Raw genomic sequence first — 9209 nt, forward strand, 5'->3', positions numbered from 1 at the left:
TTCCTACCCACACCCTAACTGTGGCCTCCATCCCAGGGGTCCCACAAGCCAAAGAACAGCTTCTTCCTCTTCAACTTCTCAGTTACAGTCCTCTGAGGGAAACTGCAGAACTAAAGCCAGCCCAGGAGGTCAAATCCATCCTCCACTGGATGCTTAAATTCAAAGACTTGAGAGAGATGCAGGTTTTATAGTCCGGTGCATTATAATTCCTGTCCATCCCCACCACCAGCCTGAGCCAGCCCCTACATCTATGTCCCATGGGTGGCAATTGCTCAGCTCTGCCTCTGAGCTAAGGACCCTCTCTCCTCCCCTTATATTAACATTTCCCCTCACTCCTCAGGGACCAACCATTTTTTTTTTCCTACTTGTCCAAGCAAGAAACATCACCAGGCTTAACTCAGAGCAAATTCTTCTGGGCCCCTGCACGTGGAGGGGTCATCGCCTGCTTTCCTCCATCTGTTCGCCCAACATCCCCACAGCACTCCATCCCTGCGTCTGCTTTCAAGTCTCGCATGTCGCTCGCCCGTGGCAGCGCTACGGCACCTGCAGGTACCCAGAGCACGATTTGCCACAGGCTGTGTGCTGGCGGTCCCTGCCTGGAGCCGGCGTGGTACCCCAGCCCCGTAACACATCTCACAGCCGCAGATACCCACCACAGCTTGCAGATGGACAATTCCCCCCCGCTCCCCGCCAGCATGGCTACTGCTCTTTTTAAACCATTTCCCGCCGCGGCCGGCCCCCAGTCTCCCCAGTATAGCTGCCCAGCACCATCTAGTGGCCACAGACGAGCCACCTGGGAGGTACCATGGCCGGTGGCTGATTTGGGGTGCCCAGGGCGTCCCCGGCCGCTCTCGGCTGGGCGTTGGGAGCTGCTGGGCTGTCGGGTGAACCTGCGCAGGGCAACCATGTGCGGCCTCGGGGCCTGGCGGAGATCGTGGTGGGGTGCTGTCCCGGCTGGCGGCATCGCAGGGTGCGTCGAGGGCGGCCGCCGCGTGCCCAGGGAGCGGTGGGTACCACGTGGCCGCCACCGCCGCTGTCCCCAGTGCGGCATGTGCGCTCGGCCAGCCCCGAGCCGAGGGAGGGCAGCGGGGACGCCCCGCTGGGTGGCAGGCCCCATAGAGGCCTGGCCGGGGGCGCTGAGGCCTCGGTGGCCGTCGCTGTGCCGCCTGGCCGGCCTCCTCCAGCGGGCTGGGGTGAGCAGGGCCACACACGGGGCCTTCGGCCTCCCCGCCGTGCCGCCCCCGCCACCACTAGGGGCCGACACCGGCCCGCCGCCGCCATGCCGCCATGGTGGCCGCCTGGCCTGCTGCTGCCATGCCGCCGCCATCCCGGCCCGCCGCTGCCGCCGCCGCTTGGGGGACCCATTGCCGCGCCGCCGTGCAGGCCGGCCCCGCTGAAGGCCGGTGGCGGGCAGCCTGTTTTTTCATTCCTCTCTCTCTCTCTCTCCCCTCGTCCAATTTGTCTTCGAGGCTGACACCAGCGAAAACCCCAAATGACAGCGCCTGCCCTGCACGGTTTTACCACAGTATCCTGAAAAAGGCATCTGGCGAGCTGATAGTGCAGGGGGGCTCCGGGCTGGAGCCTCTGCCGGAAGCGGCGGCCTGGCAGCGGTTGAGGACCCGACGCCTCAGCCGGGCCAGCAAACAGGAAACTTCCCCGCAGCTCCGGGAGCCGCTCCGGGGCCGCCCCGCGCGCCCGGGCACTGCCGGCGCTGCCCGCCCCACTGGGGCAGCCGTGGGCCCGCCGGGGCCATTCGAGGCTGGGCCCCCGTCGAGCCAGTGCAGCGCCTGCTCCTCCACGGGGCGGCTGCGGCCCCTGCACCTCCGCGCCGAGCGGCTCGGGAAGCTCAGGCGAGGCGTCGCGCCGTGGTCTGCTCGGCCCCCGCGGGATGCGGCTGCCTCGTGCGACCGTCGGGTGGGCGCATGGCGGCAGAGCAGGGCCGGGAGTGCAGAGCACCGCCTGGCCAGCAGGGACGCGGCTGGGTCCCCTGCGCAACCGCCGAAAGCCGACCGGCACCAGGAGCGGCCTGGGGAGGTGTTTAGCGCAGCACAGGGTGTTTAAAGGAGAGCGACCCCCCCTCCCGAGGCCGTCTGGAGCGCAGAGGTGGCCAGGGGAAAAGGCAGGAGCCGCGCCGCGTGCCGCTCCGGGACCCCTCTGCGGGAAGGGCAGAGGTGGGCCTGGGCGCGCAGGCGCTGCCCTGCTCCGCCAGCCCTCCCACTCTTGGACGGGCCCAAGCAGGGGTTTCCAGGGCCTGGAGCCCAGCCCAAACCTGGGCTCACAGCATATCGTCCCAGGCGCAGTCCCTGGGCTCGCTGCCCCGAGAGCAGCACCACGGCACACACCGCGTGAAGCGGGAGAGGGAGGGTGGCGTTCAGCATCTCTCCTGTGAACCTGGTCTGCAGTTGCTGAAAGGGTCGGGTGAAGGGAGCAGCGATGAGGAGCTCAGGGCCACCCCCCCAGCTGCATCGCTGCTCCTAAAAGCAGGGCTGCTGTCCTGAGCCAGGGCCAGCCTGCCCATTTTGTGCTTGGGGTGGGGATCACAGAAAACCTGCCACCAAAACCCCTGGGTGGATTTTCCTCCAAAGCACGTTTCCCAGCTGGTGCCCAGCTCCAGCACCCGTCATGGTGAGAGCATGGAGCGAAGGCTTCCCGGCAAGTCTGGCTGCAGATGGGGACTTCATCTGGCAGCCCCGGGGCTGGGCACCAGACGCACAACCTTCCTCTCCCTGCTACAGTAGGGGACTGATCCCTGTCTCCTCTACCTCTGGTCTTTGCACCCCGGTACGGGCTAGAACAAGCCCTCGGCTAGCCGTTGGGAGCACCGCTCTGCTCCTTGCCCTGCACGGCTCGGCACCGCGGGCAGCCGAGACTGTGCTTTCTTGCTGCTAAGGGGCCTGATGTTTACGCTGACGCGCTTTTACTGTAACGTTTGGTACCAGAAGGAGATAGCACAAGCATTCAGAGGGGCCTGAGGAAAATGATTTGGAGAAGAAAGTGCTGAAAGAGCAAAGCCACATGTCATGGGTGAGCTACAGGTATCAGGGAGAAGGAGCAAGTGAGTACCCGCACTTGGGGAGGCAATTTAGGTGCTTAAAACTAAGGAAGGAATTTCGGAACCAGAGCATCAGAGAAAGCACCCTCCCAGAGCTCACGGGAGCGTCCTGGAGAAGATGGTCCCTGGTATCAGGGGCTAGTGGTTAGGGTATATAAAACCTGACTTGTTTGAAAAGGAGCTGGCAGGACAGAGCTGGGCACAGCTGGAGCACATAGCATTTTCCAGATAAATCATAGAGCAGAGCTGAGAAATGGGAGAGGGTATTCACCTTTTTCCCCATGACTGAAGTACTCCCACGGCCCTGAGTGAGGGAGACAGCCCTGCTGGCATAAACAACACAGGCTACTGACCTCCAGCGGGCAGCTGGATGCAAAAGCCTCTTTGCTTTACTTTAGCAAGTACCTGCCTCCCTGCCAACAGCCCGAGTATGTCCCTGTGAAGGGCACAGCATTCCCACGGGACACAGTGAGTGAAAGGTGTGAGAACCAGCCTGCTCATCCTGCAGCAGCCCGCATGGGCTCAGCCCTGCAGGAACCAGGAGCCCAGATGAGAAAGGATGAATACAGGTGGCACCATGGGTTTTAGGGCCTCATTCATACTAGCGAAAGCCATGTCAGACACAGGCATCCCACAGGTTGGGTGAAGTTTCACAAGTAACGTTTCAGCAGCAATATCGATGTACTCTGCCCCTCTCCCTCCTCACCCTGCTCCTGCTGGTTCCTGGGCCCGCAGTGCCCCCTGCCTTTGCCAAGACGTCCCAGACCAGCTCTGCCCACAAAGGCCTGGATTAGCCTTGGGAAGGGAGATCCCTGCGCCAGAGGAGCAGAGCAGGCAGGAGCTTCTGTCACCTTTGAGGTCTCAGGCATCCCAGTCACGGGGTGCCTCTGCAGGGCAGCTTTGTGAACAGCGACCGAATCTCAGCTCCATCCAGACGTCCCTGCTTCCACTTGGAGAGGAATGATCTCTTGCATGCTGCCAGGATGGGAGATCTACTGGAGGGCAGCACTGAAACTGGCTGTCCTCACTGTCTGCGAATGATTTGCAAGTGGACTTTGATTTTTTACGCCTCTGTTCAGCATCCCTACTTGTTCAACAAATGCATCATAGGAACAAATGCAGGCTGAGACCAGGCAGGGAACCAGCAAGGCACTGTTCAATCACTCCTCTCTTAATTGCATCCTAGAAGATTTCATTGCTTATAAAATATGAATTGCACTGACTTTGTGTCTTGGACTGTGCCTGCTCTCACACTAGCACTGGCCAACTTCAGCTTCACAGGAGAAAGCATTTCCTTTGCAAGAGCTCGGTCAGCACATGAATATGTGTGTGCAGCCGGCCCATCCATCAACTCCACTGCAAACCAGCAAAGAAGGGAGAAGGAAACCAAACTGGAAAGGGGCTGAGATGGAAAATGCCTCCCACTGACTTCACCCAGGCCAGGGAGGGAGGAGAGGGAGGGGAGGGTGTTATTTTTTCCCCCTCCTTCTCCTTGGTGCAGCAGACGACAAGGGGTTGTAGCTGCTCAGGGGATGCCGTGTGTAAAACAGGCCTCCGTATCGCACACGTACGCAACAGTCAGCTGATACCCAAGGATCTCAAAATGGGCAATGTGGCTACTCCCTGCCAATGCTCCCAAGCGGGGGGCACCCGTCTCCCCCATAGCGACAAGGGTGTTACTGCTCCCTGCTGCTCCCCAGGATGCAACCTTGCCCCTGTGGCAGGGGTTCCCTGCTCGGGACCCTGGGGACGCAGTGAGGCTGGCAGCCACCAGGTGTCCCTGCAAGCCCACACTTGTCCTTCGCCAGGGCCACCGGGCTGGGGACCGGGGCTGGCGCACAGAAACCGGGGGACTGCAGACCTCACCAGGCACCAGGGTGTCCTTGCCTACCCCCCCCAGTTTCCGTCAGTTCTGGCTGGGTTTTGAGCTGTTTTACCAGCTGGGCTGGGTTAGCACAGAGCCAAAACCTGTCCTCCCCATGGGCAGCGAGGAAAAGGGATGTGGGGCAGAAGCATGGAGAAGGTGCGAACAGGACTAAGCACAGAGGACCCTGCAGACATGACCCCAGCCAGACCCCAGATCCTGGGGCTAGTTAAGTCCCGGGTTAAGGCCTCCTGTTCTTTGACTTAACCTGGTGAGACTTTTATTTGGAAAGTGGTTTTGGTTTGGAGGGGTTTTGAGGAGCTGGAGGCACCCTTGGGAGAGACAGGCAGAGTGGGAAAGAGCCCTGGGCACAGAGAGGGACACAGAAGGAGAGGAAGGGAGAGGTGCACTGATGGCCAGGTAGGTGCATGGCTTGCCTCACCCAGGTGGTCAAGACAGTGGGACCCATCAGATGTGCACGTTGCCCTCAGGCTAGCTGGTGTCTCACCTGGCCAGCCACAGAGGCTGTGTGGTGCCTTGGTTTAGCTTCAGTCTAGCCTTGTCCCAGTGATGAGTTGTGCTGTAAACTGTGGAGGACAGGGAGCATAAAGCAGGGCCGCTGGAGGTGGATGCAAGCCCCGATACCTGGGTAGGGTCACTGCTGTGGTGCCCAGACCCCTCTAAAGGGAAGGAGAGAAACTCCAGGAGAGGGAGACCAGAGCAGGTGAGGAAGGACAGCTGGAGAGAAAAGTGCTGCTGCACTCACTGGAGATGATGGAGTCAGAGGCGCCTCCGGGAGGATCCTGCACCTGCACGGCAGGAAGCTGCAGGTCCTGCAGAAGCTGGGGTGATACCAGAGGATGCTGGATACCAGAGACGATGTAGGAGACACTGGACGACCAGGCTTCTCTAGAAGTGCACATGAGGCCAGAGCAGCTGATAGCAATAACAAGGGCAGTTTGTTACTGCAAAGCACCTTGCTGCAGGCAGGAGCTCTCCCACCACGCCTGAGCTCAGGTGGTGGGAACAGCTAAGCAGCAGCCAGGGAGTCCCCAGAAAACCTGGCCTGGGCAGGGACCCACAGCAGAGATCGTGGCAGCGATCAGGCAACAAGCGCTGCTAACGGCGTTGCTGGGGCCGCTCCGAAGGGCCAGGTCCCCCACCTGCAGGGACGGGGGTGTTTGTGGCACAGGCAGTGGCAAGGACGACACACGCTTTGGAGAAACCCTTCGTCCCCTCTTTCTCCCTCCGAAGGCTGCAGGGGCGGATGCGGATCTGCAGATGCAGCAATGCCGGGAAAAGCAGCATCTGCCCCCTCGGCCCCCCCAGCGCGTTCCAGTATCTGTCTGAGTGCTGTCCGCCCGAGTTTCCTCCCCTTTGACAATCAGACATTAATCTCCCCCGCGCCGCTGTCCTGGGCACGTTCATTTTTATCACAGTTCCGTTAGTGCCCGGCTGAGCTTTCCGGGGCCCTGCACGTGGTCCTGGCGCTGGTGGCGCCGAGCCCCGCAGGCCTCGCGTGCTGGCTGCCACCGGTGCCCCCAGTGGGGCTGCCCCCACCCTCGCCGGTCGGAGCTCACCACATCAGGATACAGAGCCGTGCACCAATTCCGGCCGGGCTTATTTCAGCGCTCTGGTCAACCGCAAGCGCGGCGTGTTTCACAAACGGGGCACGCCAGCCCGGGGCGGCTGGGGCCTGGCCCGCGGCACCTAACGGATGCTCGGGCTGCTGCCGTGAGAGCGCAGACCCCCTCCGCCTCCCCAAACTGAGCCTGGCCTGGGGCTAGCCTCGCCGTTCTATCCCAGCCATCCTGGGGCCGAGGGGGTAAAAAAGCCTGAGGTGCGTCGAGTCTCTTCGGTTCTCAGCCCGGCTGGCAGCACTGCAGATCACCCGTGGCAGCCCGTGGGTAAGGCAGAGGCCACGGGGCTCTGCTGGGCCTGCTCCGCCGTGGCTGTCTTCCTTCCTCCCGTGGCTCAGGTGCGTCCACGGCAAAGCGCAGACCGACCGCTGCCGGGCCCAGCCGCGTGCACCCCCGGGGAGGCCAGGCTGCCACAGGCGGCAGGTCCGTGGGCGACCCATGTGGATGGAGTTGGCCAGGCAGGCAATGGCATGCGCTCAAGCTCGCCACAACTTAACAGTTATCGGAGGCAGTGAGTTATCAGGGACGAGCACAGGCAGGGCTGCGTGCTGCTGGACGGAGCTGTGGTTTCAGCCGAGCGCCTGGGCAATCTCTGCGGCTCACTGGCGGCGTGGCTCTGCACCCCGCGCCGCACGCGCTGGGGCCGGGTCGCCAGGCTGCCCCGCTCTGCCTGGGCACACCTTGCTGCGAGCTTCAATCGGGCTCTCGGTCCCTGGCGCTTCAGCAAAAATCTGGTAGCACAAGCGTGGCTGCTGTAGGGAACGAGCAGGCAAGACAAGCCTCTCCTCCCGCCGTCTGCTTCTCCCCTTTCCAGAGAAAATGACTTTTCTCCTGCTCTGGGACGCTGGATGCAGCCGGTCAGCTGGGGCACAGAGCCAAGGGACGGGGGCAGGAGGGCAACGAAGGAGAAGGGTCCCGTGGAAGGGGCACGGGCTTCCCGCCAGCCAGGGGCTGCTCAGCAAGGCCTCACACCCCAGGCGATACCCCGGCTGCTCTCCGCGACCCCCCCCCCCCCCCCCGGCACGGGCACTTGTACCAGGTGCCGTGCTGGCCCGCAGCCCTGCTGCTGGAGCCGCATCCAGCCCCCTGCACCACGTCCCCCTGAGGGGGCCTGGGCCGCCCACCCAAAGCCAAGGAGGACAGGTCTTTGGGAAGGAAGTGCCACCCAGCAGCCGGCTCCCCGCACAGTTTGCCAAGTCCCCTTGTTACCACGCTTTTTGTCGCCGCGCTGGCACGTGCCGCGGCCGCCGTGAGAGCCCGTGATGCTGGGCGCAGCTCTGAGGAGGGGAGAGCCCTGAAGGGCAGCAGCACCTGCAAGGGAGGCTCCTCACCGCTGCCTCGCAGGGCCTCCACATTTCAGCGTCCAACTGCAACTGATTTAAAGCTCTGATTGTTTCCGATCAATGATTAAAATTTTAAAGAAACAGCCCCTATGCATATATTACCTGTTTATATGCACCTCCCCTTCTCCCAGGCTCTGCTGGTGCCTGCTCACGTGCCCCTGTCCCAGCAACCCAGGGGTCTCTGGATTTCCCAAGTGACAGCGATGGCTTTGGATGGGGGAGAGAGAGATGTGGCTGTGCCCCAGGGAAGAGCGCTGGCTGCAGCAGGGGATGCTCAATGCCTCCCTGTGCTCTTTCTGTCCTCCAAGCTACGTTTTCCACACCATGGAGGGGACCACATCTCTGCCACCGCTCTGCACGCCCTAGAGAGGCTGCCGGCAGCCGCGGGGGAAGGAATCCCCGGGCACACAGTCAAGGGAAGGGTTTCCTGGCAGAGACTGAGCCGCAGAGCAGCAGCACTTGCCCCGGCGGCCCAGCACGCACCCCACGTGCATGCGGAGGCAGCGGCTGCTGAGAGATGCTCCTCTCGTCTGTCACCTGCGCAGCTTCTTCTCTGCAAGGTCCTATTGTGCCTCCCGGAGCACGCTGGGAAGCTTTGCCAGACTAATCCTGCCCGCTGTCAACCCCTCTGAAACCTGGGAAAACAATACGAGCCCTCAGCTGCCTAATCCCCGCGGCCAGGAGGAGCACCTCGCTTTGAAATCAGCCCCGTCTCGGCCCGTCCGCGGGCAGGGCTGCAAGCCGCTCTCCGCAGTCGTCATGTCCTGACAGCGCCAGGAGACATCTCTCACCGTGGCCCGTGGTGGGCTGAGCGCGCAGACGGGAAGGCACAGCCGGCCGGAGCTCCTGCTGCCCTCCGCGGCGCGCTGGGAGCCCCTCCGCTCTCCCCTCCCTTGCTGCAGCCGGGGAGGAAAGGCTCCCGCAGAGCCCCAGGTGGGACAAGCTGCCAAACAGCCTCTGCACAGGGACATCCATGGGTTAAACAGAGCAGGCCAGCACCCATGGGTGCAAAGGGGCTTCCTTACCCAGGCAAGTAAGTGGCTTTTGGGGCTACCACTTGGGAACGTGCTTTGATGGACTCCCCTCCTGAGGCACTGGCCAGACGAGACCCCGGCCTGAAAGGGAAGAGCCCTGTATTGCCTCGCAGCCCCGGGCGGCCCCGCTCCTCGGGGGGACGACACCACCGGCCCAGCGGCACTGGCCCGGCTAACCAAGGCGCACTGCAGGGCCCCGCTGCCCGGCAGGATGGCACAGGCACCCGCATCCCCTTCGGGTTTCTGCCCCGGTGCTCGGCTGAAGCCCCACCTTCA

The sequence above is a fragment of the Dromaius novaehollandiae genome, chromosome 12 (assembly GCF_036370855.1).
Source record: "Dromaius novaehollandiae isolate bDroNov1 chromosome 12, bDroNov1.hap1, whole genome shotgun sequence".
Lineage (NCBI taxonomy): Eukaryota > Metazoa > Chordata > Aves > Casuariiformes > Dromaiidae > Dromaius > Dromaius novaehollandiae.